Source organism: Triticum urartu, chromosome 5 (genome assembly GCF_003073215.2).
Source record: "Triticum urartu cultivar G1812 chromosome 5, Tu2.1, whole genome shotgun sequence".
Lineage (NCBI taxonomy): Eukaryota > Viridiplantae > Streptophyta > Magnoliopsida > Poales > Poaceae > Triticum > Triticum urartu.
Genome location: NC_053026.1, coordinates 428,035,829 through 428,053,093, shown reverse-complemented (window position 1 = coordinate 428,053,093; position 17,265 = coordinate 428,035,829).

Below are 17,265 nucleotides of genomic sequence, written 5' to 3'. Positions count from 1 at the left end.
AAAGGAGAAAGTCTCACACCAACGAGGCTAATCAATGGGCTATGGAGATGCCCATCGATTGATGTTAAGGCGAGGAGTAGGGATTGCCATGCAATGGATGCACTAGAGCTATAAATGTATGAAAGCTCAACAAAAGAAACTAAGTGGGTGTGCATCCGACTTTCTTGCTCATGAAGACCTAGGGCACTTGAGGAGGCCCATTGTTGGAATATACAAGCCAAGTTCTATAATGAAGAATTCCCACTAGTATATGAAAGTGACAAAACAAGAGACTCTCTATCATGAATATTATGGTTCTACTTTGAAGCACAAGTGTGGCAAAGGATAGTAACATTGTCCCTTCTCTCTTTTTCTCTCATATTTTTTCTTTTTTTATTTGGCCTTTCTCTTTTTTATGGCCTTTCTCTCTATTTTTATAATTCCTCACTTGGGACAATGCTCTAGGAAATGATGATCATCACACTTCTATTTATTTACAACTCAATGATTACAACTCGATACTAGAACAAAAGATGACTCTATATGAATGCCCCCGACGGTGTACCGGGATATGCAATGGACCAAGAGTGACATGTATGAAAGAATTATGAATGGTGGCTTTTCCACAAATACTATGTCAACTACATGATCATGCTAAGCAATATGACAATGATGAATGTGTCATGATAAATGGAATGGTGGAAAGTTGCATGGCAATATATCTCGGAATGGCTATGGAAATACCATAATAGGTAGGTATGGTGGCTGTTTTGAGGAAGATATAAGGAGGTTTATGTGTGAAAGAGCGTATCATATCACGGGGTTTGGATGCACCAGCGAAGTTTGCGCCAACTCTCAATGTGAGAAAGGGCAATGCGCGGTACCGAAGAGGCTAGCAAGGATGGAAGGGTGAGAGTGCGTATAATCCATGGACTCAACATTAGTCATAAAGAACTCACATACTTATTGCAAAAATCTACAAGTCATCAAAAACCTCGGCACTACGCGCATGCTCCTAGGGGGATAGATTGGTAGGAAAAGACCATCGCTCGTCCCTGATCGCCACTCATAAGGAAGACAATCAAATAACACCTCATGTTTCAAATTTGTTACACAACGTTTACCATACGTGCATGCTACGGGACTTGCAAACTTCAACACAAGTATTTCTCAATTTCACAACTACTCAACTTGCATGACTTTGATATTATTACCTCCATATCTCAAAACAATAATCAAGCATCAAACTTCTCTTAGTATTCAAATCACTCATAAGAAAATTTTACTAATCTTGAGCATATTAGGATTTTAAGCAAATTACCATGCTCTTTAAGACTCTCAAAATAATCTAATTGAAGCATGAGAGATCAATAGTTTCTATAAAACAAATCCACCACCGTGCTCTAAAAGATATAAGTGAAGACTAGAGCAAAACTATATAACTCAAAAGATATAAGCGAAGCACATAGAGTATTCTAAAAAATTCCAAGTCATGTATGGCTCTCTCAAAATGTGTGTACAGCAAGGATGATTGTGGTAAACTAAAAAGCAAAGATTCAAATAATACAGGACGCTCCAGGCAAAACACATATCATGTGGTGAATAAAAATATAGCTCCAAGTAAAGTTACCGATAGAAGTAGATGAAAGAGGGGATGCCTTCTAGGTAAAGGTGGATCATATTCAGTCCCATCATTATCAAGATTCATATTGCAAAACATAGATTTAATAGGGTACACATCAATAACTTTTAGATCTTCATCTTTCTTTTCATAGCAACTAGAAGAACACACTCTTATAAAGGCATCTTTCTTAGCACGCATCCTAGCGGTTCTTTCTTTGCACTCATCAATGGAAATTCTCATGGCTTTGAGAGACTCATTGATATCATGCTTAGGTGGAATAGATCTAAGTTTCAAAGAATCAACATCAAGAGCAATTCTATCAACGTTCCTAGCCAAATCATCAATCTTAAGCAATTTTTCTTCAATCATAGCATTGAAATTCTTCCGCAAAGTAATAAATCTTTAATATTAGATTCAAAATCAGAGGGCAACTTATTATAATTTCCATAATAATTGTTGTAGGAATTACCATAATTATTAGAGGGATTACTAGGATAAGGCCCAGGATTGAAATTTCCTCTATATGCGTTGTTACCAAAATTGTTCCTACCAACAAAATTCACATCCATAGATTCATTATTATTCTCAATCAAGGTAGATAAGGGCATATCATTAGGATCAGAAGAAACACTCTTACTAGCAAATAATTTCATAAGTTCATCCATCTTTCCACTCAAAACATTAATTTCTTCTATCACATGCACCTTTTTATTAGTAGATCTTTCAGTATGCCATTGAGAATAATTAACCATAATATTATCTAGGAGTTTAGTAGCTTCTCCTAAAGTGATTTCCATAAAAGTGCCTCCTGCAGCCGAATCTAAAAGATTTCTAGAAGCAAAATTCAATCCGGCATAAATTTTTTGTATAATCATCCACAAATTCAAACCATGAGTAGGGCAATTACGTATCATTAATTTCATTCTCTCCCAAGCTTGTGAAACATGTTCATGATCAAGTTGCTTAAAATTCATAATATCATTTCTAAGAGAGATGATCTTAGCAGGAGGAAAATACTTAGAGATAAAAGCATCTTTGCACTTATTCCATGAATCAATACTATTTTAGGCAAAGACGAAAACCAAGCTTTAGCACGATCTCTAAGCGAAAAAGGAAATAGCTTCAATTTAACAATATCATTATCCACATCTTTCTTCTTTTGCATATCACACAAATCAACGAAGCTATAAAGATGGGTAGCAGCATCTTCACTAGGAAGGCTGGAAAATGTATCTTTCATGACAAGATTCGGCAAAGCAGTATTAATTTCACAAGATTCAGCATCGGTAAGAGGAGCAATCGGAGTGCTAATGAAATCATTGTTGTTGGTATTGGTGAAGTCACACAATTTAGTGTTATCTTGAGACATCGTGACAAGCAAGCAAGCAAAAAGCAAGCGGGCAAAAAGAGGCAAACGGGATAGAGAGGGAGGATAGAGAGAGAGGGCGAATAAAACGGCAAAGGTGAAGTGGGGGAGAGGAAAACGAGAGGCAAATGGGAAATAATGTAATGCGAGAGATAAGGGTATGTGATGGGTACTTGGTATATTGACTTTTGCGTAAACCTCCCCGGCAACGGCGCCAGAAATCCTTCTTGCTACCTCTTGAGCACTGTGTTGGTTTTCCCCGAAGAGGAAGGGATGATGCAGCAAAGTAGCGTAAGTATTTCCCTCAGTTTTTGAGAACCAAGGTATCAATCTAGTAGGTGGCTACGCGCGAGTCCCTCGTACCTGCACAAAACATATAAATCCTCACAACCAACGCATTAAGGGGTTGTCAATCCCTACACGGTCACTTACGAGAGTGAGATCTAATAGATATTATAAGATAATATTTTTGGTATTTTTATGATAAAGATGCAAAGTAAAATAAAAGCAAAGTAAAAGCAAAAGGAAATAACTAAGTATTGGTAGATTAATATGATGAAGATAGACCTGGGGGCCATAGGTTTCACTAGTGGATTCTCTCGAGAGCATAAGTATTCTACGTGGGTGAACAAATTACTGTTGAGCAATTGACAGAACTGAGCATAGTTATGAGAATATCTAGCTATGATCATGTATATAGGCATCATGTCCGAGACAAGTAGACCGACTCCTTCCTGCATCTACTACTATTACTCCACTCATCGACCGCTATCCAGCATGCATCTAGAGTATTAAGTTAATGAAAATAGAGTAACGCCTTAAGCAAGATGACATGATGTAGAGGGATGAACTTATACAATATGATGAAAACCCCATCTTGTTATCCTCGATGGAAACAATACAATACGTGCCTTGCTGCCCCTACTGTCACTGGGAAAGGACACCACAAGATTGAACCCAAAGCTAAGCACTTCTCCATTGCAAGAAAGATCAATCTAGTGGGCCAAACCAAACTGATAATTCGAAGAGACTTGCAAAGATAACCAATCATACTTAAAACAATTCAGAGAAGATTCAAATATTGTTGATAGATAGACTTGATCATAAACCCACAATTCACCAGTCTCAACAAACACACAACAAAGAGAAGATTACATCGAATAGATCTCCACAAGAGAGGGGGAGAACATTGTATTGAGATCCAAAAAGAGAGAAGAAGCCATCTAGTTACTAACTATGGACCCGTAGGTCTGAGGTAAACTACTCACACTTCATCGGAGGGGCTATGGTGTTGATGTAGAAGCCCTCCGTGCTCGATACCCCCTCCGGCGGAGCTCCGGAATAGGCCCCAAGATGGGATCTCGTGGATACAGAAAGTTGCGACGGTGGAATTAGAGTTTTGGCCCCGCCTTTGATCGTTTGGGGGTACATAGGTATATATAGGAGGAAGGAGTACGTCGGTGGAGCAACAGGGGCCCCACGAGGGTGGAGGGCGCGCCTGGGGGGTGTAGGCGCGCCCCTACCTCGTGGGCTCCTCTTTTGTGTCTTGACGTAGGGTCCAAGTCTCCTGGGTCTTGTTCGTTGAGAAAATCACGTTCCCGAAGGTTTCATTCCGTTTGGACTGCGTTTGATATTCCTTTTCGTCGAAACCCTAAAATAGGCAAAACAACAACAATTCTGGGCTGGGCCTCCGGTTAATAGGTTAGTCCCAAAAATATTATGAAAGTGGATAATAAAGCCCAATAATGTCCAAAACAGTAGATAATATAGCATGGAGAAATCAAAAATTATAGATACGTTGGAGACGTATCACTGTTTTCCATCGAGGTTAGTTTCATCCCATGGCTTATATCTGCTCACTATTCAGAATATCGGTAGCTGGTACCATATAGGCTGGCGGCTGATAAGGGACTAATCGGTGAATCGGACTTTTAACTGAATATATCTGCAAGCCATTTTTCCTTAGGTTAACTAGGACCATATGTAATATATCTGAGGCTACATGGCAACATGCACTATACTTAATGTCTAAATATGCAATCCTAGGCTACATAGCAACAAGGAAATGTGTTACATTAATGTTCTAATGATGTCTAGATATACGTAGAAGAGCAGCAGCAGCAACAGCAACAACACAACCCTGTTTGGATACTCAACTTAGCTAGAGGTTAGAGTTAGTTTCTAGCTCATTGCTAACCCTGAACTAACTCCATCCAAAGAGTTGTTTGGATGTCAGGGTTAGATTGACAATAAATGCACTAGGAGAACTAGCTCCAATTAGCACCTCTTGGGTTGGATACTAGTTTTCTAGCTCAAACTAGCCCTCTTGTTTAGATATACTTTTGGGCTATTTGAGCCCAAACAAGCTCAAACTAACTATAACCCATGGATACAGTAGCAGATAATTTGTAAGAATGAACTAAACTCTTCCGGCCCATAATATAAGATGTTAATTCATCTAATATGTGAGTATATTGGATGTTATAAGATACTCCCTCCGTTCTTAAATATTTGTCTTTTTAGAGATTTCAAATGGACTACCACATATGGATGTATATAGACATATTATAAAAGAGTGTTGTATTACATCATTGTGCAATTGCTGTTTAGCTTCTAATGTTAACTTGGTGATTTTAGGTACATATGTCATTGGTGTATGGGGCAATGAGATATCGATGAACCAGCATCAAGTGTGGAAGCTGATAAAGATTGTTAGTAAAATGGGTCCAAAGATGGCAATTAAACTATTTGTTTACACTTTATCCAAGACAACAACGAACTGCAGGATGGTAAGTAAGAACTCTACAGCCTTATTTTTACTGCCCATAATGACTTGTGTTAGATGACAATGTCTGAACCTTTTTCCTTTGAAGTGGTTGCCAAAGCAGTTTACTCAAGATTACCTCTCAAACTACATGATTGGTGGGCATGCAAAGGTTAAAGTATTTCTACCAGAACATGATGATTATCTATATGTTTTCATGAAGACCGTGAAGGATGGTCGGTCAGCCATCACAAGGGGTTGGCCTAGTGTCGTGCAGGCCTTTTGCATGGAGGAGGGCACACTACAGGCATTCTTCTTCACCTTGTTCAGCAACTAAAATATATTTCGCCTCTTTCTTTATCGTCTTTAATAGTACAAGTATACAACTATGGTTCATCATTCTTTATTTGGTTCTTATGTAATCCTTGAATATATGTACCTATGAATCAAATAATGCATTGGTTGTTTGAGCCTGATCGATATGAATAAAGCTATAGAATACATTCAAATTCAATTTGAAATCCAAATCCGGTACAATTTGGAAAAGTAGCAATTAAATTATGGTGAAATTACGCTCTCCAGGTTGTTACAGCACACACGGTTGGTAAAACATAAACGTTTGCGATATCCACCATAATTGGAGACGGTTCACAGAGAGGAAATGTGTGCAAGCATGCACATAGTTGCCATTTGCAAAGCGTGTGCGATGTCAGACAATATCACAAACGGTGCGGGCAAACTACACGTTTGTGTTAGTTGCCTTATCGTACACGATTCACAACCATGAACTGTTTCTGATGAAGTATGCATCGTAAACGTTGCACCATAGAATAGCATGCGCGATAGTTGTCGTGTACGACGATGTTACGACGGTCCGACGATGTTATGACGGTCCGACGTTTCGTAATCCTGTCCAACACTCGTACAACGATTAGCTAATCTTCCTAATGGTGAACCGTTTGTGATGGGCCGCGCAGCATACACGTTCTATAATAGTGAACCATTTGTGATGGGTCGTGCATTGTAAATGTAGCACCACCGAATACTGACTATGATGGCAATGCGAGTAGAAACAAGTAGGAGTACTGTAGGGGCCCTATCCTCGACGGTTTCTGGGTCGTGTGGGAAGGACCCCCCTATCGCCCACACTCACTTGGCGACGGTTCCAAATGCCGTTGTGGAAAGGGGTTTTAAACCGTTTGTTTAGGACCGACGTGCACCAGTGTCATACGATACTGGGGCACTCCCCCAAGCATGGCAATTGCCAAGGGGAGTCCCATACCCATATACTTAGATCTCTTTCTTCGGGGGTGGTGATGATGGAGTTGTTGATGAAGTAGGCTTGTCATCCATATTCCAAGGCATAGGTTCACCATGATAGAAAGATGAGCGACTCTACGGGATCCTCGAATCTGCAGCCAAACTCATCCTCTTGAATCTATATTCATACTCACAAATTTCGTTTTGCAGGTCATAGATTTGGGCTTGGAGATGCTCGATTTTCTCATGAAGCTTGAAGATGGCCTCCTCAAAGCTCTTGGGATCCAGCATGTACTTGTTGGTGAACTCTGCGATCATCATGTGATTGGCGTAGATTCCACGTTCCACCATCCCTTGGCACTTGAAAACTTGTTGCTCCATTGCTTCGAGCCTCTTCTCCACACTTCTGGTCTTCTTCGGCCCCTCAATATCGCGGATGTGCAGCACCCCCTCACGCAACTCAATGGCTCGAGGGTGTCGCAGCACCTCCACAAGGTAGGGGTTGATGACCTTCTCGAAAATCTTGTCCTTGGGGGCGCCTGGAGACGTAATGATGATCTAGATCTGTCAGAAGAACAGCTCAAAAGAAAAACAGGAGATATTTGCGTGGTATCATACATCTCCAACGTATCTATACTTTTCATTGTTCCATGCTATTATATTATGTGTTTTGGATGTTTAATGGGCTTTATTATACACTTTTATATTATTTTTGGGACTAACCTACTAACCCAAGGCCCAGTGCAAATTGCTGTTTTTTGCCTATTTCAGTGTTTCGCAGAAAAGGAATATCAAACGGAATCCAAACAGAATGAAACCTTCGGGAGAGTTATTTTTGGAATAAACCTGATCTAGGGGACTTGGAGTAGAGGTCAAGAAATAAACAAGGTGGCCACGAGGCAGGGAGGCACACCTGCCCCCTGGGCGCGCCCCCACCCTCGTTGGCCCCTCGCAGCTCCACCGACCTACTTCTTCCTCCTATATATATATATATATCCATATACCCTAAAAACATCCAGGAGCACCATGAAACACTATTTCCACCGCTGCAACCTTCTGTACCCAAGAGATCCCATCTTGGGGCCTTTTCCGAAGCTCTGCCGGAGGGGGAATCGATCACGGAGGGCTTCTACATCAACACCATAGCCTCTCTGATGATGTGTGAGTAATTTACCACAGACCTTTGGGTCCATAGTTATTAGCTAGATGACTTCTTATCTCTGTTTGGATGTCAATACAATGTTCTCCTCGATCTTCTTGGAGATCTATTCGATGTAACTCTTTTTGCGGCGTGTTTGTCGAGATCCGATGAATTGTGGGTTTATGATCAAGTTTATCTGTGAACAATATTTGATTCCTCTCTGAAATCTTTTATGTATGATTGGTTATCTTTGCAAGTGTCTTCGAATTATCAGTTTTATTTGGCCTACTAGTTTGATCTTTCTTGCAATGGGAGAAGTTCTTAGCTTTGGGTTCAATCTTGCGGTGTCCTTTCCTAGTGACAGCAGAGGCAGCAAGGCACGTGTTTTATTGTTGCCATCGAGGATAAAAAGATGGGGTTTATATCATATTGTTTATCCCTCTACATCATGTCATCTTGCCTAATGCATTACTCTGTTCTTATGAACTTAATACTCTAGATGCATGCTGGATAGCGGTCGATGTGTGGAGTAATAGTAGTAGATGCAGAATCGTTTCGGTCTACTTGTCGCGGACGTGATGCCTATATACATGATCATGCCTAAATATTCTCATAATTATGAACTTTTCTATCAATTGCTCGACAGTAATTTGTTCACCCACCATAATACTTATGCTATCTTGAGAGAAGCTGCTAGTGAAACCTATGGCCCCCGGGTCTATCTTTTATCATATAAGTTTCCAATCTATTTTTACTTTGCAATCTTTACTTTCGATCTATATCATAAAAATACCAAAAGTATTTATCTTATTATCTCTATCAGATCTCACTCTTGTAAGTGACCGTGAAGGGATTGACAACCCCTTTATCGCGTTGGTTGTAAGGTTCTTATTTGTTTGTGTAGGTACGAGGGACTTGCGTGTAGTCTCCTACTAGATTGATACCTTGGTTCTCAAAAACTGAGGGAAATACTTACGCTACTTTGCTACATCACCCTTTCCTCTTCAAGGGAAAACCAACACAGTGATCAAGAGGTAGCATGGTATGGGGGTCAAAACGTTCGGGAGATTATATAATGAATTTTTACTGACCATAAGAAGTATCATTCAAGAAAACAGAGTCTGGAAGGCACACGAGGTGGCCACAAGGACGGGGTGCACACCCAGGGGGCAGGGCGTTCCCTCAACCCTTGTGGTGGCCTCGTGTCTCTTTCGGACTACTTTTAATTTTCCTAATTATTCAAAGATTCCAAAACGGAGAAAAATTATCATTAGAAACGTTTTGGAGTTGGTTTACTTACCGTACCGCATACCTATTCCTTTCCGGAGTCTGAAACGTTCTGGAAAGTATCCCTTATGTACTCCTCCGATGTTACGATATTAATTATAGTGTTCTCAACATTTATGGGAGTACCTGAGATATAATGTTTGATTCTTTGACAATTTACCACCTTCGGATTTGTGCCTTCGGCGTTGTTCATCTTTATGGCACTGGAACAGTAAACCTCCTCGATAATGTAGGGACCTTCCCATTTAGAGAGAAGCTTCCCTGCAAAAAATCTTAAACAAGAGTTGTATAGCAAAACATGATCACCTACATTAAACTCACGCTTTTGTATCCTTTTATCGTGCCATCTTTTAACTTTTTCTTTAAACAACTTGGCATTCTCATAGGCTTGGGTTCTCCATTCATCAAGTGAGCTAATGTCAAATAACCTCTTCTCACCAGCAAGTTTGAAATCATAATTGAGCTCTTTAATAGCCCAATATGCCTTATGTTATAGTTCAAGAGGTAAGTGACATGCTTTTCCATAAACCATTTTATACAGAGACATACCCATAGGATTCTTATAAGCAGTTCTATAAGCCCACAATCCATCATCAAGTTTCTTAGCCCAATTATTTCTAGATCTATTAACAGTCTTTTGCAAAATTAATTTAAGCTCTCTATTACTCAATTCTACTTGACCACTAGACTGAGGATGATATGGAGATGCAATTCTATGATTAACATCATATTTAGCAAGCATTTTACGAAAAGCACCTTGAATAAAATGTGAACCACCATCGGTCATTTAATATCTAGGGACCCCAAACCTCGGAAAAATAACTTCTTTAAGCATCTTAATAGAAGTGTTATGATCAGAACTACTAGTTGGAATAGCTTCTACCCACTTAGTAACGCAATAAACACCAACTAAAATATGTGTATACCCATTAGAGGAAGGAAAAGGTCCCATATAATCAAAGCCCCAAACATCAAATGGTTCAATAACAAGTGAATAGTTCATTGGCATTTCCTGATGTCTACTAATATTACCAATCCTCTGGCATTCATCACAAGATAAGACAAAGTTACAAGCATCTTTAAAGAGAGTGGGCCAATAGAAACCAGATTGGAATACCTTATGTGCAGTTCTATCTCCAGCATGGTGTCCTCCGTAAGACTCGGAGTGGCACTTGTCTAGGATCTATTCCTGTTCATGCTCAGGTATACAACGTCTAATAACACCATCTACTCCTTTATAAAGGGGTGGGTTATCCTAGAAATAATGTCTTGAATCATAGAAAACCTTTTTCCTTTGCTGGTATGTGAAACTAGGTGGTATAAATTTAGCAACAATGTAATTAGCACAATCAGCATACCAAAGAGTATTACGAGAAGCATTTATGACATTTAATTGTTCATCAATAGGTAGTGGGTCATCAAGAACATTTTCAAACCTAGACAAGTTGTCTGCAACAGGGTTCTCAGCTCCCTTTCTATCAATAATATCCAAATCAAATTCTTGTAGCAAGAGAACCCATCTAATAAGTCTAGGTTTGGCATCTTTCTTTTCCGTAAGATATTTAATAGCAGCACGATCAGTGTCAACAGTTACTTTGGAATCAACAATATAAGGTCTGAACTTATCACATGCAAATACAACTGCTAAAAATTCCTTTTCAGTGGTAGCATAATTTCTTTGGGCACCGTCTACAATTTTACTAGCATACTGAATAACATTTAATACCTTATCAACTCTTAGTCCTAGAACAGCACCAACAACTAATCACTAGCATCACACATAATTTCAAAGGGTAAATTTCCAATCAGGTGGCTGAACAATAGGTGCAGAAATCAAGGCTTTCTTAACTATTTCAAATGCTTCTACGCAATCATCATCAAAAACAAAAGGAACATCTTTTTGCAAGTGATTAGTGAGAGTCCTAGAAATTTTAGAGAAGTATTTAATAAACCTACTATAGAAACCAGCATGACCAAGGAAACTTCTTATACCTTTGATATCTTTATTTAGGACACGACATCTTTTCAATTGCATCTACTTTAGCTTTATCAACTTCAATACCTCTTTCAGAAATTTTATGCCCCAAGACAATACCTTCATTAACCATAAAGTGGCACTTCTCCCAATTCAAGACAAGATTAGTTTCTTTACATCTCTGTAAAACTCAATCAAGGTTTCTTAAGAAATCATCAAAATAAGTTCCATAAACGGAGAAATCATCCATGAAAACCTCAACAATATTTTCACAAAAGTCAGAGAATATAGCAGGCATACATCTTTGAAAGGTAGAAGGTGCATTGCATAAACCAAAAGGCATACGTCTATAAGCAAAGGTACGGAAAGGGCAAGTAAAAGTGGTTTTCTCTTGATCACCTTTTGACACAGGTATTTGAGAGAAACTAGAATAACCATCTAGAAAGAAAGAAATGTGTATGTTTGGATAATATTTCTAGCATTTGATCAATAAAAGGTAGAGGGTAATGATCTTTTCTAGTAGCTTTATTTAATTTGCAGAAATCAATTACCATTCTATAACCTGTAACAATTCTTTGAGGAATCAATTCCTTCTTATCATTAGGAACAACAGTAATACCTCCCTTCTTAGGGACACAATGAACATGACTTACCCACTGACTATCAACAATAGGATAAATTATACCTGCCTCCAAAGGCTTCAGTATTTCATTTCTTACCACTTATTTCATCTTAGGATTTAACCGTCGTTGATGATCAACAACTGGTTTAGCATCTTTCTCCAATTTAATTTTGTGCTGACATAGAGTGGGGCTAATGCCCTTAAGATCATCAAGAGTATATCCAATAGCGGCACAGTGCTTCTTCAGAGTTTTCAATAATTTCTTTTCTTCAGGCTCTAAAAGGTTAGCACTAATAATAACAGGATATATCTTCTTTTCATCAAGATAAGCATATTTCAGAGTATCGGTTAATTGTTTAAGATCAAACACGGGATCACCCTTGGGCGGCGGAGGATCCCCCAAGGATTTCAACAGGCAAATTGTGTTTCAAAATAGGTCCCTGATTAAAGAATACTTCATCTATTTCCCTTCTTTCATTCATAAATATATGATTTTCATGGTCTAGTAAATATTGTTCTAAAGGACCAGCAGGAGGAACGGCAATAGAAGCAAGACCAATAATTTCATCCTTATAGGCAATTATTTATCATGGGGTTGTCTACGAAATTTAGGGACATTAAAATCATGAGACATGTCCCCCAAACCAACAGTAACAATATCTTTCTTGCAGTCTACCTTAGCATTAACGGTATTCAAGAAAGGTCTACCAAATATAATGGGACAAAAATTATCTTGTGGGGAACCAAGAACAAGAAAATCAGTAGGGTATTTTATCTTCCCACACAAGACTTCAACATCTCTAACAATCCCAATTGGTGTTATAGTATCTCTATTAGCAAGCTTAATAGTAACATCAATATCTTCTATCTCAGCAGGTGCAATATCATTCATAATTTCTTTATATATGGTATTGCACTCACACTAGCACCCACATAACATAAGCCATGAGAACAATGATCTCCTATTTTAACAGAAATAAAAGGCATGCCAACAATAGGTTGATGTTTATCTTTAGTATCAGGTTTAGCAATCCTAGCAACTTCATCACAGAAATAAATAATATGCCCATCAATATTATCAGCCAAGAGATCTTTAACCAAAACAATACTAGGTTCAACTTTAATTTGCTCAGAGGGTTTGGGTGTTCTAATATTACTTTCGTTGACCACGGTTGAAGCTTTAGCATGATCCTTTATTCTAACAGGGAATGGTGGTTTCTCAATATAAGCAATAGGAAGAATTGGATCAACATTATAAGTAATTGTTTCTTCTTCAACTTTAAGAGGTTCTACTACTTTGACTTCAATGGGAGGATGATATTTAAACCACTTCTCCTTAGGGAGATCAACATGAGTAGCAAAAGATTCACAAGAAGAAGCTACTATCTTAGAGTCAACTCCATATTTAGTGCTAAAATCACAAAAAGCATCGGTATCTATAAAAGATTTAACACAATCAAACTTAAGGTTTATACCTGACTCCTTACCTTCGTCGAGATGCCAATCTTCAGAGTTGCGATTAATTCTTTCCAATAAATACCATTTGAATTCAATATCCTTCTTCATATAGGAACTAGTACAAGAAGTATCGAGCATGGATCGATCATTATGAGAATTTCGAGCATAAATTTTTTGAATAATAATTTCTCTTGAGAGCTCATGGTTGGGGCATGAATATAACATTGAATTAAGCCTCCCCCAATCTTCAGCGATACTTTATCTTTCACAAGGCTAAAAATTATATATATATATATAATTCCGATCACGATGAACCAGATGCATAGGATAAAACTTCTGATGAAATTCCGATTTCAATCGGTTGTAGTTCCATGATCCAATATCATCCAATAGCCTATACCATGTAAATTACTTTCCGTTCAAATATAAAGGGAAGACCTTCTTATTGACTACATCCTCGGGCATACCTGCAAGCTTAAATAATCCACATAGATTAGGTGCATATCAGGATGTAATGTTCCATCTCCTGCATAAGGATTAGCTAGCAGTTTCTCTATCATACCTGAAGGAATTTCATAATAAATATTTTCAGTAGGTGCAGTAGGTTGAGGAACAACTCTTTGCTCCTCCGGTCGAGGTGAAGATACCCCGAACAGGCCCCTCAAAGGATTATTTTCCATGGTAAGAAGTGACAGTAAATTTCAGCACACTATATAAATGTGTCCTTACCAAATTCCACTTACCAAAGGCGCTTCACTCCCCGGCAACGGCGCCAGAAAAGAGTCTTGATGACCCACAAGTATAGTAGATCTATCTAGTCCTTTCGATAAGTAAGAGTGTTGAACCCAACAAGGAGCAGAAGGAAATGACAAGTGGTTTTCAGCAAGGTATTCTCTGCAAGCACTGAAATTATCGGTAACAGATAGTTTTGTGATAAGATAAATCGTAACGGGTAACAAGTAATAAAAGTAAACAAGGTGCAGCAAGGTGGCCCAATCCTTTTTGTAGAAAAGTACAAGACTGAACAAACTCTTATATAAAGCAAAGAGCTCCCGTGGACACATGGGAATTGTTGTCAAGTTAGTTTTCATCATGCTCATATGATTCACATTCGTTACTTTGATAATTTGATATGTAGCTGGACCGGTTCTTGGGTGCTGACCTTCCTTGGAGAAGCCTCCCACTTATGATTAACCCCTCTTGCAAGCATCCACAACTATGAAAGAAGTATTAAGGTAAACCTAACCATAGCACGAAACATATGGTCCAAATCAGCCCCTTACGAAGCAATGCATAAACTAGGGTTTAAGCTTCTGTCACTCTAGTAGCCCGTCATCTACTTATTACTCCCTCCGTTCCTTTATCTAAGGTGTATTGTTTTCGGCACGGTGACCAAGGCACATAATTATAGATGTGTTAGGACAAAATTACCCTTGTCAAATTTATTGGTTTGTGGCAAGTAAATCAATTAGTCCAGGAAATTAAAAGATACATGCAATCGGCATAGAGATAGTTTCCTTCTTTTGCTACAAGGAGAGATATAGACAATCAGGAGAGAGATACTTTCCCTTTTCTGAAGGGCTAACAAGGGAATTATGAGGAATAAGAAGAAATGCACCTTACATTCTGAAATTTTATCAAAAACCAAATACACCTTATATAAAGGAACGGAGGGAGTAATTACCAATGCCTTCCCCTAGGCCCAAAAAATGGTGAAGTGTCATGTAGTCGACATTCAAATTACACCACTAGAGGAGAGACAACATACATCTCATCAAAATATCGAACGAATACCAAATTCACATGATTACTTATAACAAGACTTCTCCCATGTCCTCAGGAGCAAACATAAGTACTCAGAAAACATATTTATGATCAAGATCATAGGAGTACTAATTGTTATTAAGGATCTGAAAATATAATCTTCCACCGAATAAACCAAGTAGCATCAAGTACAAGGAGTAATCAACACTACTAGCAACCCACAGGTACCAATCTGAGGTTTTGGGACCAAGTTCGAATACAAGAGATGAACTAGGGTCTGAGAGGAGATGGTGCTGGTGATGACGATGGCTACGATTTCCCTCTCCCGGAGGGATGTTTCCCCGAGAGAACAGCTTCGTCAGAGCCCTAGATTGGTTTTTCCCAGGTTCCGCCTTGAGACGGCGGCGCTTCATCCCGAAAGCTTCCTTCTTATTTTTTCCCAAGTCAAAACACACCATATTGTCAAAGATGGGCACCGGAGGCCTGCCAAGGGACCCCCATGGTCGGGGGCGCGCGCCTAGGGGGATAGGGCATGCCCTCCACCCTTGTGGCTGACTGGTGGCCCCCTCTGGTACTTTCTTCGCCTAGTATTTTTTATATATTCCAAAAATATGCTCCATGAAGTGTCAGGACTTTCGGAGTTGTGCGGAATAGGTCTCTAATATTTTCTCCTTTTTCCAGTCCAGAATTCCAGCTACCAGCATTCTCCCTCTTCATGTAAACCTTATAAAATAAAAGAGAAAATGCATAAGTATTGTGATATAATGTGTCATAACAGCCCATAATGCAATAAATATCAATATACAAGCATGATGCAAAATGCACGTACCAGGAGGAACATCGAGCAAGAACCGCAAGCGACTCCAGCAAGCCTAGACTTCATCAGCAGCCTCCCCAATGATATGTTGACAGTCATCATCTCCCTCCTCCCAATCAAATATGGGGCGTGGATAACCGTCCTTTCCCGGTGATGGCGCCCCCTATGGAACTCCACCCTTCTCGACCTCATCGACACCCATGAGCTCTACCATGGCTATTGCAAAATCTTGGATGCATTCTCCAAGATCCTCGGTAGTCACCTTGTAACAACCAGAGCCCTTAGCATGGGCAAGTTGCATTCCAACAGCAAGGACCGAGCCAAGCTTGGCGATTGGTTCCGATCCCCCGCCGTAGATCAGATCGAGGAGCTCACTTTCGATGGTGGGCATATGCGCTCGCTGCCAATGTCCGCGCTCTGCCTCGCGCCAACGCTACGCGTCGCCAAGTTCAGGAACTGCCATCCCTCCTTAATGAAGTGCCCGGTCTTATTCTACCACGACTGAAGCACCTCGAGCTCGTCACCGTGTGCCTCCCAAATGGTGACATGGAGCGCCTGCTCCGTGGCTATACCGCACCCGTGTACCTTTGTCTTCAGGCGATCAATGGATTGAGTAGCTTCCACATCACCTCAATAACTCTCTGGACTATTTATGTGTGTTGCTAGTGCTGCAAGAAGACATCACAAGATGTGTACCACGGTATGGTCATTGAGGACACACCTTCACTTGACATATTACTTGTAGTTGATCAAGAATTTCCAACAATAATCAATGTCATTTCTACGCCAAAATTGACAGTGGTGGGCTATTTTTCTGACAAATACTCCAAACTTATTATTGGATCCACACCCGTTCAGGTACAACAACCGCCTTCTACCTTTCCTTCTAGAAATTAAAATTATTTCTAATTTTGAAGATGTATGTTCGTCTGTCATCCAGAAAATGATTCCGGCAAGCTTGACCCCAAAACTGCGCACAGTGATGGTCTTGACACTAGAATCTGTCGGCCCCAACCTGGACCAAGTTATTAGTTTCCTAAGATGCTTTTTGTGCTTGGAGAAGCTATATATCGAGGTGATGTTCCTTTCCTGTTAAATGTTAGCCATAATGGATTTCAATTTGTGACACCTTTTTCCAAGTTTACAATGACAATGTACTACGATTTTTGAAGGATTTTGGGAGGATTTTAGTACATACATGTCCCCCC